Below are 15,806 nucleotides of genomic sequence, written 5' to 3'. Positions count from 1 at the left end.
AAAAGGCTATTGGGATATTTTAGTTCTTTTCTTGAATAAAGGCCTAAAAAAGCTATTCTGGGGCTTCTGAGTATATAGGAGGTGACTCCTGCAAACACCTGAGTTAGATCCTGGAGGGTGGGCCTCTTATAGCACAGGCTTCCCTTGTTAGGTGAGTGTTCTAGAAACCCTTCTGTATCAGTGTATCAGCTGGCAGTGCTGTGAGAGTCTGTGTTTGGCTTCAGTGAACTTTTTTTGAAAACTCTTTCAGCATGTTTGCCCACATCATGACGGGTGATTTACCAGTGCACCTGCCCACACCACGCTGAGTGTTCAGCAGTTTTTGGACAATGACAGCATGGCCCCCGTGCCCCACCTCCCTATTCACCTGATCTCGCCCCTAGTGATATTTCTTTGTTTCCCGAGGAAAAAAAAAGTCCTCAAAGGGAAATGTTTTTTTCCAAGGTGGAACAGGTGAAACAAAAAGCAGAAGCACTAAAAGGCATCAAAATCAAAATATCAAAACTGTTTTGAGCAGTGGAAAAAACATCCCGATAGGTGTACTGCATCAAATGGAGAGCACTTTGAAGATGACTGAAGTTTAAATGTGTAAGAATAAATACATCTTATAAATAAATTCCATGGTTTTTTAGGGGCTTCCCCCGTTGTACTGCTGAGTCGGGCACCACGGATCAGGTGAAGAGTTTGTTCTAACATTTTCTGAGCACTTGCTAGTATGTCAGGCACTATGCTTAGCACTTGGCAGAGATTGTTTTATTTACTCTGAACCACAGTTTTGTGAAGGAAATCCTGTGTAATTACCCCCACTTGATGGATAGGGAAACTGGCACACAGAGAAGACAAGTAACTTGTCCAGGCATCCTCACTGTAATGTCGGAGTCCGCACTCCGAGCACCGCCATGGCACCTGCCTCTTCCAGAGCAGCATGCGGAACTGCAGCACTAACGCGATGGCTCTAGGACAGGGTGAAAGACCTCGTAGGTTCAAGACCGCCTTTCATAAGACGGCTGTTTCTCAGCAATCCATTGCTTTGCCCCATCCACCTTCCTGGCTGGTCACCCAGCAGAGAGGGGCAATGAAGTTCATCGTGGACTGCACCTATGGCTGCAGCAGAGGTTAGTCAGTTACTTTTAGCTATGGCTGTGGACTTGGATTGCATCTCAAGCCAAGAAGACAGAAGCAATTCAGTGGGGCTGAGGAAGGTCCAAGAGTAATTCCCTTTAGGCGATGATTCATTGCAGGTGGGCGGAGGCGAAGCAGTGGTGCAGAGAGGCGTGATTACGTGATGGTGAACCGTAAGGGTGTTGGAGCCAGGCTTCTTGGGGTGTAAATCCTCCATCTGCTACTTACTAGCTGTATGACTTTGGGACAATTATTTAATCTCTCTGTGCCTCAGGGACCTCATTTATAAAATGGGAACAATAATGGCATCTACCTCGGAGGATAAACAGATATTCTATTTATAAAGCTCTTAAAAGATTATGTGGTACTTAGTAAGTGCTGTGAGCTTGCTAACTAAGGACAGACAGCAGACCACATCTTCACTTGAAACGTTACGCCCTATCTTATCTTTGGTGTTGTTGGGAGAGAGGTGGGGTGCTTTTTTATTTTTAAACATTAAGTTTAAATGTTTAAACTTAATGTATATAAAATGTATATAAAATAATGGATAATGTATCCATTATTTTTAAACATGGATAAATGAAATAGTGTTTGGGCAGTAGAACTCACACTGATGGCTACTTGGAAGAATCATGAATGTACAAGCTCGAATAGGGACTGCAGCAGTCTGATCCTCACTGCCATGGTTTTCTACTTCCAAAAGAGAGCCTTGATTAAAGCATTCATTCCCCAGATTACTCCTACCTTTACTCCAGAGACCGAGGGGCTATACGCAAGAAATGAATTTATTTTCACCGTGTGGATAACATATTGTACCTCTCTGCCATTGTTACTTGAAGACCTTCCACATGAAAACAATTTAACAACAAATGTAAAAATTCAACAAATACAGAACGATCTTTCAGTACAGTCCTTTCAAGATGCATGTTCATTCATGCTGTTAACCTTGGAATCACAGTTCATAGGATCCAAATAGAAACAAGTTGGGGTGACTTTCAAAGTAATGTCACGTCCCTCACTTTATTTAGAATCCCACTAGAACTGGTAAGTTCATTTCATAGGCCCTTTCCGTGCATTAATCATCGGGTGGCAGGAGTTAATGAAAATTTTTCCCGTTCTGACGTCCATTGCTGGCAACGAACGCCCCCAAACCTCCCAGGATGTCATCATGATTGCACAATACATGAGGATCTGGAACTTTCCCAAAGGCTTAAAAAAATAAAAATAAAAAATGGAATTATATTTGACACCTCCTGACATCTATATTAATACTGCATGACTAATAAAAGCACATCAGTGGCCTGGACTGAACCAGCGATCAGCATGTGCCCAGGATGCAAACGAGTAAAAATGCAGTAAAAGGAAGAAGTCTTTGTTGCCTATAGACCACTTCCTGTCAGAGGTTAAAGTTCAAAGTCTGAATGATTAAAGTTCATTTTCTCAGTAGAACTATCTTCTCTCTGGAGGACGATAATAGTAGCATCAACAAGTATTGCCATGATACCGCCATTTTGTTTTCTTTGTATTCTTGTTACACGTTTGAATGTAAAAAGAATTATCTGGTAGTCGTCTCTTTTCTCTGCAGCCAGAAAGCATGCTCTTAGTGCCAGGGCAAACTGATCGGACTGAGAGCACTGGGGGACCAGTCTTCTGTTAGAATGAAGAAACAGATATGACCATCGCTATAACCATGAGGATGAGCGGGAATATTTTCACCAGTCAACATGACTTGAAGAGAGACTACTAAACTTAAATAGAAGTTGAAAATTTTCTCCTTCATATAAGGTACTTGGTGGGTCTTCCATGTCTATAGCCCACTGTGTAATCGAATTTTGAACAGTCTTTTCATTTAAAGTCACCCCAGGAGATGGGTTATTTTGCAAAGCAGACAGTTCTTTCTGTCGTCATTTCTGCATTGCCGCCTTGGTGGAACCATCCCCTCAAGGCTGGCGAGGCCAGAGCTGAGGTGGGATGCTTTGGACAGGATGCAGAGTGGGGAGGGGGAATAAACTGTGTGGCAATAAAGCAGAGGAGGTTAGAAAGTCCAAGCTTTCCTTGACTGATTCTCCCTCAAGTCATATTCTAAGCACCTAGGAAGTTGAATGACTCTCCAATACTCTTTATACTCTTATAGCTTCTATCCTGGTTTAGTCCCACATTCAAGTTCACCTCGATGGCTGAAGGTCCTCTAAATGGCCTCATCCCCATCTCCTGCTGTCTCTGCCAGGTGCCAAACACAGTTTCCCAACTGACCTTCCAGGGAACACACCACTCCAGTGCTTAGAAACCTTTGAGCACCTGTCTCTGCTCTCATTATAATGATCTTGACCTACAATTCAGGCTCTGTACAGTCTGTTCTCAGGCGACGTTTCTAAAACTGTTTCTCTCAACTTCTCTTTCAGCAGACTATTAACTAGCTAATAGACTTATAGCCAGACTATTAGCCACCATTTCCCCAGGGATCTCTTCCATGTTCCCATGTTTGACCCTTTTCTCATCTTCAGATGTCTAAATCCTGCCTTGCCATCAAGCTTTACTCAGATACTCCTGGATCCCCCAGCCAGAACAGGTTGCCCCCTTCCTTTGAATTTCACGGCACTTTGTACCTTGCCTTCCATACTTACCGCATCCTGGTCTAGTTATTTATGAAGGTAGATGATCTTCTCTGCTGACAGAATGCAAGCTCTTCATGGCAGGAGGTGTCTAATACACATTTGTGTCCACTACAGGGACTAGAAGTATTCCTCACAAATGCTAGGCACTAAACAATTATTCTCTGGATGGATGGATGGATGGATGGATGGATGGACAGACAGACAGACGGATGGACAGATAAGCTTTCTTGATGCTGAAAAATTTTCCATGGGGAACTTTTCCATGGGGAACATAGGGAGTCCTCCCTCTTTACTTTTTCAGAGGACACTTTAGTGCTGTGATCCACACTAAGTCACAAAGTAAGGATGACACCGAGACTCAGAAGTCTCGGTTTTGCTTCCCAAAATACATGTGTTAGGTGGCCTGCAAATTTCAAGATGGGACCCTGGGGGCAGAGAAGTGAAGGGGCTAATGCTTAAGTCCAAGACCTAAAGGAAATCCCTCTTTCCTGGTCGATATTCAATCCTTTACCAGGATGCTCAGGATAATGTGAACTGTCCACTTCCATTAGAGATTAGGCGATAGGTGCCCCAAACTGAAATTATTTACCAATTACTGGAGGCACTGACTTTAGAATTCACAGTTGGAAGAGAAGAGAGAAGGCACTTTTATTGATACCAACCCATTAAAATAAGTTCTCTATCCACAGAAGACCCTCATGAAATAGGCATTATTTCCACATTTTTCCAGATAAGAAAACTTTAAAAGGCAAAGTAATTTGTCCAAGATCACATAGGTATAAGTGCAGAAGCCTAGGTTTAAGCTTAAGCCAGACGTCCAAGTCCCTGCTCTTTTCACAGAGCAATACTGTTAAACTCTGTTAAGTGTTATTGCGGTTTCACCTGAATTAAATTATACCAGGTCTGTCCAGAAGGTATCCAGTCATTTAATATGAAAAATAGAGACATTTATTGAAGAAGATATGAGATACAAGAAACATTGTACAGAAGACAATGATGCCTCATTCCCCTTCAAATTAGGCATCTTGGAACCTCACACAGTTCTTCCAGTCTCCATCAGTTGCTCCACTGTCTTTTCCTGAATCTCACTGATGGTTTAAAATCTCTTCCTTTTAAAAGGTGATTTTAGTTTTGAGGAAAGGCAGAAGTCACAGGGCACCAAATCTGGGCTGTAGGGGGCTGAGTCACCTGGGTGATTTGATGTTTCCCCAAAAAACTGCATGAGATGTGATGCATGAACAGGCACATTGTCATGATGAAACTGCCGACTGCCAGTTTCCCATAACTGCAGCCTTCTGAGTCATCCAGATAATTTCTGTGGAGGAATGTTCAAGCTTAACACAAAATTTAATGCAGATTCATTGCTCTATAGTACACATGCTTACTCAATGGAGTCTATGGCCTCCACTGACCAGTACAGTGAAGTTCTCACTGTTCATGCATGTACATTCCAGTCCACTCTCCTTGGCTGCCAGGTTACTTCAATGTCACACAAACCATTCTCATTATATTAACAATGGCTGGACTTTTTCTGGACAGACCTCATCTGCTTCCTTATATTTATACCTCGATCCTCCATTGCTCTAGGTGGCATCTTCATTCAACATTTCCACTTAGTTAAGGTAATTAACCCTAACTGCAGTAACAAACCACTCTCAAAATCTCAGTGCACAACACAATACAAGCTTATTTCTCACTCATGTCAAGCTTATTTCTCAATCATAATACAAGCTTATTTGAATATGGTTGGGCAATTCCCCTCCAAGTAGTGACTCGGGGATCAAAAATTTTTTCCAACTTAAGGTACTGCAACCTTAACATATAGTTTATAATGTTAACTTGGAGGAGGAAGAGGGTGAAGACATTTGCACAGGACTGGGTGTTATACATCAATCGCCCCATTGGTCAGAACCCAGTCATATAGCCTCAACTTAAGTGCAAAGGAGAAAGGAAAATGTGGTTTTCATGTGTGTCCAGGAAAAGGAAATTGGATTGGGAAGCATTAGCCAGCCTCTGACACACCCACTATATCAATCAGTGTTCTCACAGGAAATAGATGGCACACCTAGCTGGGATTTTGAATTATTTTTAATTTGTATTATTTCTTATACTATTATATTTGTCCCAATTTTTCCCCTTTGACCCCCTTCACCTGATACCCCCATTCCCTCCAGCAATACCCCCTTTAGCCCATGGATCATACATATAAATTCTTTGGCTATTCTATTGCCCACACCGTTCTTATCATCCCCCTATTTTGTACCTATAAATTTGTGCTTTTTAATTCCTGCACCTTTCCCCCCATTTTCCCCTTTCCCCTTGCAGCTGATAACCCACCAAATGACCTCCATGTCTTTGATTCTGTTCTTGTTCTTCTTGTCTGCTTAGTTTGTTTTTTGGATTCCATTATTGACAGTTGTAAATTTATTGCCATTTTAATGTTCATCATTTTAATCTTTTTTTCTTATATAATTCCCTTTAGCATTTCATAAAATAATCACTTGGTGATGATGAACTCCTTTAGCTTTACCTTGTCTGGGAAGTACTTTATCTGCCCTTCAATTCTAAATGATAGCTTTCCTAAAGAGAGTAATCTAGGTTGTAGGTCCTTCCTTTTCATCACTTTGAATACTTCTTGCAAGTCTCTTCTTGTCTGCAGGGTTTCTTTTGAGAAATCAGCTGATAGTCTTATGGGAAGTCCTTTGTAGGTAACTCTCTGCTTTTCTCTTGCTGCTTTTAAGATTCTCTCTTTCTCTTTAAACTTCAGCATTTCAATTATTATGTATCTTGGTGTGGACCTCTTTGCATCCATCTTACTTGGGACTCTCTGTGTTTCCTGGACTTGTATGTGCATTTCCTTCACCAAATTAGGTAAGTTTTCTTTCATTATTTTTTCAAGTAAGTTTTCAATTTCTTGCTCTTCCTCTTCTCCTTCAGGCACCAGTATAATTCAGATGTTGGTACATTTAAAGATGTCCCAGAGATTCCTAAGCCTTTCCTTTAAAAAAAACAAAACAAACAAAAAAAAACACCTCTTTTTTCTTCCTGCTGTTCTGATTGAATGCTTTTTCCTTCCTTGTGCTCCAAATCGTTGATTTTATTCTTGGCCTCATCCTCTTCACTGTTCATTCCCTATAGATTTTTCTTTATCTTACTTAATGCAACCTTCATTTCTCCCTGGGTCTTTTTTATTCCATTGAGGTAACCAGTGAGTTCCTGGAGTATCCTGATAACCAATGTTTTGAATGGTGCACCTGATAGGTTGCTTATCTCCACTTCATTTAATTCTTTTTCTGGAGTTTTGTTCTGTTCTTTCATTTCACATTTCTTTGTCTCCTCATTTCAACAGCCTCCCTGTGTTTTTTTCTCTGTATTAGGTAGAGCTGTTTTGACTCCCTGTCTTAGAGCTCCTGTTAAGTTGTGTTAGGCGGAGCCTCAGGTAAATTACCAGGGTGGGGCAACCTGTGTCACCACTCTGTGGCTCTGTGTGGGGGAGGGTTTGCAGAGGGACAATGCTGCTGCCTGGCCTCTGGAGTTTTGCCCAGGAGGAAGCTGTCTCCCCACTTGGACTTCACTTTCTCCCCCTATTCCACTGATGCCCTTCCAACTGTTCCCCTGGCACTAAACCCTAGAGGGGGTGGGTCTGCATGAACCCTAAGTCTGACGTGGGCCCTTTCAGAAGATACAGTTTCTTCTACTGCCTCAATCCCCACTCATTTTTACAGCCAAAAGTTACGGAGATTTATCTTCCTGGTGCTGGGACCCTAGGCTGGGTGATCTGGACTGAGGCTGGGATTTCTGGCTCCTGAGGTATCCCTTCCACTTTTTATTCATCATATGTGGACGTGGGACCACCCATTCCTGTCTTCATGCCTCTCCATGCCTCTCTGTTCCTCTCAGCATCTCTGCGCCTCCTACTCAGTTTGGATGAATGTAGCTTCTTTAAATTCTTGGTTGTCAAACTCCTATGCAGCTTGATTTTCTGACAGTTCTGGGTGAAATTTGCTTTGTTGTCTAGTTGTATTTTTTGCTGTAGTTGTGCCTAGAGGTGAGGCATGTTTACCTACACCTCCATCTTGTCTGGAAGTGGGATTTTGAATTTGATGAAGGTACTATTTACAGAGGTATGAATGGGGTTAAGAGAATCTATGAGGAATTTTGAGGCATCCGGGAACTAGCTAGAACAGGAAGTTTACACTACCCTTATTCCAAAGGCAAAGAGAGGAAAACATATTCTTAGGGTCCAGTAAGATCTAAAACCATGGAAGAAGGGCTTCCTGACAGAAGCTGTAGTTGTTTGTAGAGGATAAAACCACTATCAGAACTATGTACCTAAGCAGGAAAGAAATGGAGGAAGAAATACCCTGAACCCTCTCTGTCTTTCTAACCTCTGATGTCCTGATAAGACCTCCTTATAGCCAAAGCCAACTGGAAGGCAGAGGACGAGAGAGCCTGTGTGATGCAGTCCACAGGGGTCAGCTTCCCAGGGCACAGAAATTGGCAGACAGTGAACCTTGGGGTAGGAATTCGAAAGACTAAACAGCACCTCAACTATTTCATCTGAACGTCTCCGTTCCCTGGGAAGCATTACCCCTAGATCCTTCCCTGGGTTCTCCCTCCCCTAAATTCTGCCTATCCACATTCATTTCCCCAGCTGGACACCTGCATTGCATGCCCCACACCCTCCCCTACCCACACCAAACCCTCACAAATGGGATAGGGGAGAATGCAGAATGACCAAGAACCCTTCAGGTTTTTTTCCCCGATATGACCTGTAGAACCCAATACAGGCTTCTATAGCAACTCATTATTTTACTCCGCAAGAATGAAACTCTCTGTGAGACGAGGGGAGAGGACCAGGGCCTAGAGAACTGTTCTGAGAGATCTTGACACTCCAGGCCAAGAGAACCTCAGCCCCTCACTCCTCTCCTCCCCCTACCTCCACTCTGTCCTTCTCCACCTTTAGCTACCACCCCCCTGAGACCTGCATCAGATATGTTCACAGGAACTCGGTGCTTTTGCAGGGTTTGGAGAAGCAGCTGCAGTAATTACAGTGGATTTCTGGAATGGAAACTAATGGTGCGGGTTCAGATCTAAAATGCTTTTGATCCTCTTCATTATTAAAAGACCATTAAAAGTACAACACATATATGCATATTACTGGACATCAAATCTACATTGATGTGGAAAGAAATTAGGCTGATAATTGTCCCTAAGGCCATTAACTCCAGTGAGTAAGAACCCCATGTGGTTATACAAAAGGACTTTCATTGACCCCGATCAGTTCAGCTGAGACAACACTGATTAAGCTTGGGCTATGTACCATCTTAATCAGATGTCTACTTCTGTGACTGCCCTGATTTAAAGTGTGACTTTCAAGGACGTGCACTCTGGTTTGCAGGCTGATCCCTGGGAAAAAACTTACAGGCCTTGAAAGACCACAAAAGTTTGTGGCAACAGCAATGCCTGGCTTAGGGACCCCAGCAAAATGGGCAAAACCATAATGTGTAAAATGATAAAATAGACTGAAGAACCATCTAACAGACTGTGCTGCATGTAATAGGTGGTCAATCAATGTCACTTTAACCAAGAAATTAACCAAGGGCCAAAAGGATATTCTCTTCACGGGCATCACGTAAGGGTAGGGATTAGGCCAATCTTATTGGCTTAGATCCTAACGACCTCTCCTGATCTACCACCAAAGAGATTTTCCTGAAGACTTACCATAGGCTGAGCCCTCCTCACTTAGTCCCGTACACCCGCCTTCCTAATCATTCAGCAGAACACAGCAGGTCCAATCCCCACCTCCTCCTGTCACTGCCTTACCCCTGGGCCTGACTCCTTATTGTCCGTGCACTCCATTTGTCACCAAGGGTGTAAGGTTAGGTGACACCAGAGTCCTATTTCCAGATACCCTGAGATAGTAAAGAGGAAGAGGGAAAGACCAAGGTGGGCAAGAAAGCTCTGAGATTCATGGGCCACAGATTTCTCAAGAGTAAAGACCGACAGTGGGAGACAGCACAGAATAAACAGTGGTGCAGAAGGAGCCTCACACAGGGAACAGAATATTGAGTACATGGCACATGGTTATAGTGCTTAGATCCCAGACAGATTTTCAGGACCATGCCAGACCCAGTCTCTGCCAAAAACAGAAATAGGTAAAAAGCCTGCAAACAGTATAATTTGAGCTGTAACTAGTAAAGGCCCTCTCAGAGGCCCTCAGCCTCAGAAGCAAAGGCCAAGACATGACTGGAGTTTATGGAGAGGGTGATAATTGCAAGCCCAGAAGAGACCGGAGGCAGGAGGTCATTCCTATAGTACAGACTGTCCCTGTATCGGAGGCCACCTCTGGAAGGTACTGCTGGGTTTTAGGTCCACCAATGGGGCAGGTTAAATATGATGGTGCAGCTATCACCATCAATTACTGTGATATCTGTAGATACTAATATGGAAAATCACCCCCCAAAAAGAATATAAAATAAAAATGCAAAGGGACATAAACTTAGTATGATATAACACCATTTGTGTAAAAAGAAGTAAAAAAAGTACATAACCTCATATGGTTATGTGTGCATACATTTCTTATAAATGATATGTAAAAAACCAATACCATGGGCTGTCTATAGGGAGAGAAAGTGAGTGGCTGGAGGTCTGAGGTAGGAAGGGGAACTTTCACCTTCGTATTTCTAGAAATTTGAATTTAACTATTATTTATTCAAAATGTAAAATGGTCTAAAATTATTTTTAAGTGAATATGAAAAGGAGCTATTGTTTATTGAAAGTCTATCAGGAACTTTGCACATATTATCTAATTTACTTCCCTCAGTCTTAAGGAACTCTACTTTTTATTTTTATATCATTTTTAAAATCTTACAAATGTAATATACACTAAATGCAGAAAATCTGAGACACTCAAATATCACTTGAAAAACAAACAGAAAGCAAACCCAGCTGTAATGCCAACTACCTCAGAGATAACCACTGTGAAAATGTTGGTATAAAGCCTTCCAGGCACACGGTGGTCTTTGTAGAAATGGGGTCACGGCGTTCAGACTGTTCTGCAACTTGTTTTTCTCACTTCCCACCATGTCATGAACATTTTCCCGTGTCAACACTTATTCTTCTACAAGATAATTTTATTATTTGGTAACATGGTTTAATATGGAGGTATCATACTTTCTTTAACGAATGTTGTATTTGCAAATGCTGTTGTGAACATTCTTTTATGAGGCAGTGGATCAGACACCTCTCTTTGCATTTCACACGTCTAATCTATCAGCAAATCCTGTTGACTTCATGTTCAAAATGTCCCCCAAACAAGACCACTTTTCCTCCACTATGACTGCTCTGGCCTGGCCCATCTCTTGCTCAGGCAGTAATAATAATAATAACATCAAATACAGAAGTGACATTTGCTGTGTGTTGTTACAAGTGTTTTAATTCATTTAATCCTCATCACAACCCTATGTTCTAATGTTTCACATTTATTAATGCATTTAATACTTACACACCCTGTGACGTATAACTATTATGCCCATTTTGCAGATGAGGAACCTGAGACACAGAGTGAATATCCAGTTTGCCCAAAGTCATTCAGGTAGTAGGTGGCATAGCTGGGATTTGAACCCAGGCAGTCTGGCTCCAGAGGCTGCTCTTAATAACTATGCTCTATCACCCCTCTAGATAATTCTAGTATCTCCTAACTGGTCTTCCTGCTTCTACCTTTATCCCCACAAGCTATTCTCAAAACAGCTACCGGAGTAAACATTTTTACTAACATAAGTCCAATGATGTCTAAGGGGGGTGTAAATAGTGGTGGAAGGGGACCCGACTTAGGGTGGTGATCACACAATACAATATACAGATGATGTACTGAAGAATTGTACACCTGCAACTTGTATAATTTTATTAACCAATGTCACCCCAATAAATTCAATAAAAAATAAAACAAGCAACTGTATAGTTTGTTTGTTTTTTAAAGTTCGATGATGCCATTGCGCTGCTAAAAAGTCTTCAGTATCTTCCCATTCCTGTTAGACTAAGTCCTGAGCTGGTCTGCACCACCCAGTCTTCGATGACCTCTTTGCCTCTCCTGCTGCCACTCTCCTTTCTGGTCACACTAGCCTCCTTGCTGTTCTTAAGCAGGCCAGGCCTGCTTCTGCCTCAGATCCTTTGCATTTGCTCTTCCCTCTGCATGGAATGCTCTTCCCTGCTTGGCCGTCTTGCTCACTCCCTTACCTCCTCCAGCTTCTGCTCAAATGTCAGTTTCTGAGCGAGGCCTTCTCAAGCCCCCTGTTTAATGTTAACCCTCTGCCTGCACTGAAGCACTCTTCATAGCCCTTCTCTGCTCTCCTTTCATAATTCTTATCATTTGACACCCTGTAAGTGTCATGTGTTTATTGTCCATCTCCCTCCTTGATTCTAAGCTCCATGAGGGCAGGAATCTTTCTGTCTTCTGTTCCGTTTCTAAGTCTTTGAACAGTGTCCCTCAGCGGTGCTATAGTCCTGCAGCTCACATGGGTAGGTGCCCAAACAGGGGCAGCTTTGAGGGACCTACTCTGACAGCCAATTGCCCCTCACCTCACTTCTCTTCCATCATTTTCAGGTCTTTCTTCCTTATTTTGTCACTTGCTAGCTGGGTGAGTTCGAACAAGTAACTTGCATACTCTGAGCCACAGCCTCCTCATTTATATAACGGAGTATATCAATACCTGGCTCATGGGATGCCTGTGTGGATCACATGGGATGTGCGTAAAGCACCCAGTAGGCTCTCAGTGAGTGAGTGGTGGCCACTGCTGCTACGAGGCACAGAAATAAGATGGAAGGCGGGCTGCGTGGCAGAAATGACCCGAGGGTCTTCTGGAGGCTCATAGCCCTAGGCCTCAGGCAGGTCGCTTTGACCTGGGGCTGAGCACACCAAGGGAAAAATGCCTGGTGGTGCCATCACCCCGGTTCCCCCTCATGGTCCTTTGCCCAGCACACAGCACGCATTGCTGCATCTTACATCCTTTCCTAGTCACCCCATTTTTCTATGAAAGCACTGAAGATGCAGATGTTATGGCCCCTCTGAGTTCAGTCTAATTGCCAAGCTCGTAAGTGCTCGGCACCGTGCTGGCAAATGAGGCAGTGGGGATACATAACATTTAAGCTCTGGTTATATTAATAAGAAAACATGGCCTAGTGATAAATAAGCCATCTCAAGATGAAAAATAGTATTAGGAAGGATACCATGGGAAAAAAAAAAAGAAAGACCGAGGTGGAGAGGAAAGGAGTAGCACGGGAGGCGGGATGGGGTGCGGATCTCCACTTGCTTCTATGGGAGCCCACACGGACAAGAGCATACGCTCAGAAGCCAGACCCAGGCTTCAATTCTGCCTCAGACCCATCAGCTATGTGTGTCCTGGAAATGATTAAACTCAGTTTTCTGATCTAGAAAAGTGAGACCAACAAAAATATACCTCCAGTAAACTGCTATGAGAATTAAGCATTGTGAAGCGTCCAGTACAGTTCCAGGAATGTAGTAGGTGCTTAGCAAATGTTATTTTTTTCTGCATGCTCTCCATTCCCATAGCCTCATTGTCACCCAGAAGAGGTGCCCTATCTGGCCCAGACTCTTAGCCTCACCCTCACCTTGGGGCAAAGAAAGAAGCTAAGCCTCTGGGAAGGCCAGGAGGTAATGGCCATGTTTACCCGCTAATCCAGACAGAGACCGTGCTGCTCACCCATTCAACCAAACGGCAGTTCCCAGGCCCCTAGGACACAAAGATGAATAAAATGTGGAGTCTACCTTAAGGGAGCCAGAGGCTGAGAGAGGGACACAGACACATAAACTCAATAGTTATGGAGTTGGGGCTTCATTTGTATCTGTGAACTCCGACATCAAAGAATCTGCTTCATTGTCCCCACCATCTAATTGGACCTGGAGTTTGAAAAAAAAAAAAAAAGTCCTCACTTTTTAGAGGTCTGAGCAAAGCGCTGCCCAAGTGCAGTGGGGAGTAGTGAACTCTGCTTAGGAGAATTGGTAGGTAGCATTTGAACAGGGTAACATGATGAGAGCTAACGTTTATGAATATTTACTGAGAACTAACATGTCAGGCACCAAGTGCTTCACACATATTAATTCATTCGTTTCTCCCAACAGGCTTGTGAGGGAAATACTGTTCACATTTTACAAGGATAAAGTCACATAGTTTGAGAGTGGCAGACAGAGTCTTACTCTAGTCCCCACATTCTTAATGTCTATGCCAGATTGCCTCTCTGAATCTTGAATAAATATTATGGCCATTCTGAGATCCAAGGTCAGTGTATTCCTCCTCTCCCTCCAACACACACACACACACATAAGCTGAAACTGCATGCAGACCGATAGAGACAGGCTCACCCCTCTACTCAGGCCATGTTCATTAGCATCTACTCTTTGCGAGACTCAGAACTATGGGACTTATGTGTGCGGGTGGGGACAGCAACCCAGAGCCCCTTTCTGCCCCCATGAGCTTTGTTTTGCTGCAATCTCCCTTGGCTCCAGAACCTAGAAGGTGGGATATTTAAAGTTGGAACAGTTAGCTAGGCTTCTATCCCACCTCTGCTCCTGGTACACAGGAATGATGGTACCTGAGAGGTTTAAGACACAAAGAAGGGCTCAAAGGATCTTCCAAAGCAAGGGTATTCTCTCTCTCTCTCTTTGAAGACTAGAGCAATTCTCTAAATGCAATCTTACATGGAGCAGACACAGCGGAACTGCTGTGAGTTGGTGGTTGGGGGTTCTGAAGCCCTACTCATTCAACACTCTCTATGTCCTTTTCCATCTTCTCAGGCGGCCCCTGAAGACTCTCTGTGGAGTGCAGTTTAAAACCCATCCTAGGTGGAGCACTGGCCAAAGCTTGCTGCTGCCCCGTCCTCGGGTCTGCTGGCTGTTGAGGACTGGCAGCATCTGCAGCCACGTGAGGTCAGAAACCAAGGGACTCACTCCTTACTCCTGTCATGTGGGGGTTTCGTGAACATTTACATGATCCTTTGCCCTAATATGTGCTTTGAATTGCCTGGAATAGAGAAGAGATGCAGGTTCTGGGCTACAATCAAGGGCAGGGGAATCCAAAACGATGGGCCAGGGTGGGGTGTGGAGGACAGGGAGATGCTAGTGGAGCAGATAATAGATATTTTCTCCTTGTGGCACATACAGGAGTGGCCACAGTTGAGTGGAGATAGAAGAAAATTAAATCAAGGAACCATTCAGAGTGAATGAAGGCCTCACAATTGCTTTTATCCCAGACGATCAAGGATACTATCATTAAATTCTGTTCACTAGGACATCTTTTACAAGGGCGGGCAAGAGCGGACTCTGGTCTGTTCTCCTCAGAGTGGGGGCCCAGCTCGGTAGGTGATATGTCATGCTGTTCAGATACCACTTCTTGCTGGCACTGACTCCCCATGGCCAAGTCTAAAATATTGAGGCAGCGTTGCAGGCTGGCGAGGAGACGGAGTCAGACCTGATCTGAATCTTGGCTCTGCCACTAATAATTTGCTTGACTTAATTCAGTGACTAATTCTTTCAGTTTCCTCTTCTACAAACGGGCAACAACACTGGTTTCTCCCTCACAGGATTGTTGTGAGGAATAAATGGGTTAATACATATAAAGCACTTAAAACAGCACATGGCATAGAGTGGCTAGTCAATAAATGTTAGTTTTATTATCATCAACATTATCATCATTTTCAGAGGTACTTAATTATAGCTTTGGATGTCCTAAAAGGTCAAGCAACCACTAAGAGTCTCCTCCCATGCTCCCATGTCTAGATAGGCTCAAAACCTAGTTTGCCTGATTATGGGCGATTCAATACTATACTTAAAAAAGACAGCATAATAAAGGCTTATCTCTCAGTCACGTCACAGTCTGTTTCAGCCGAGCGTGGGAGGTGGTTCTGCTCCCTGAAGTCACTCCCAGAGGCTCCAGCATTGCCTAGGAGTTTTAAGTTCTTCACTAGTTTTTGCATCCAGCCGAGAGGCAAGGGATGAGAGACAACTTAGAGGATCAGGCAGAATAAGGGTCACACTTGGAAGAGACTGATGTC

The 15,806-nt window shown here is 43.4% G+C and overlaps 1 pseudogene; it reads right to left on the bottom strand.

Moving 5' to 3' along the window:
* Positions 1-2,604: 2,604 nt before the first annotated feature.
* LOC119034812 (ubiquitin-conjugating enzyme E2 W-like) lies at positions 2,605-3,330 on the bottom strand (annotated as a pseudogene).
* Positions 3,331-15,806: the final 12,476 nt, after the last annotated feature.

The sequence above is a fragment of the Artibeus jamaicensis genome, unplaced genomic scaffold (genome assembly GCF_021234435.1).
Source record: "Artibeus jamaicensis isolate MK-2021 breed Jamaican fruit bat unplaced genomic scaffold, CSHL_Jam_final contig_851, whole genome shotgun sequence".
Classification (NCBI taxonomy): domain Eukaryota; kingdom Metazoa; phylum Chordata; class Mammalia; order Chiroptera; family Phyllostomidae; genus Artibeus; species Artibeus jamaicensis.
The sequence above is the reverse complement of the archived record's forward strand: the minus strand, read 5'-3'. Positions and strand labels throughout refer to the sequence as shown.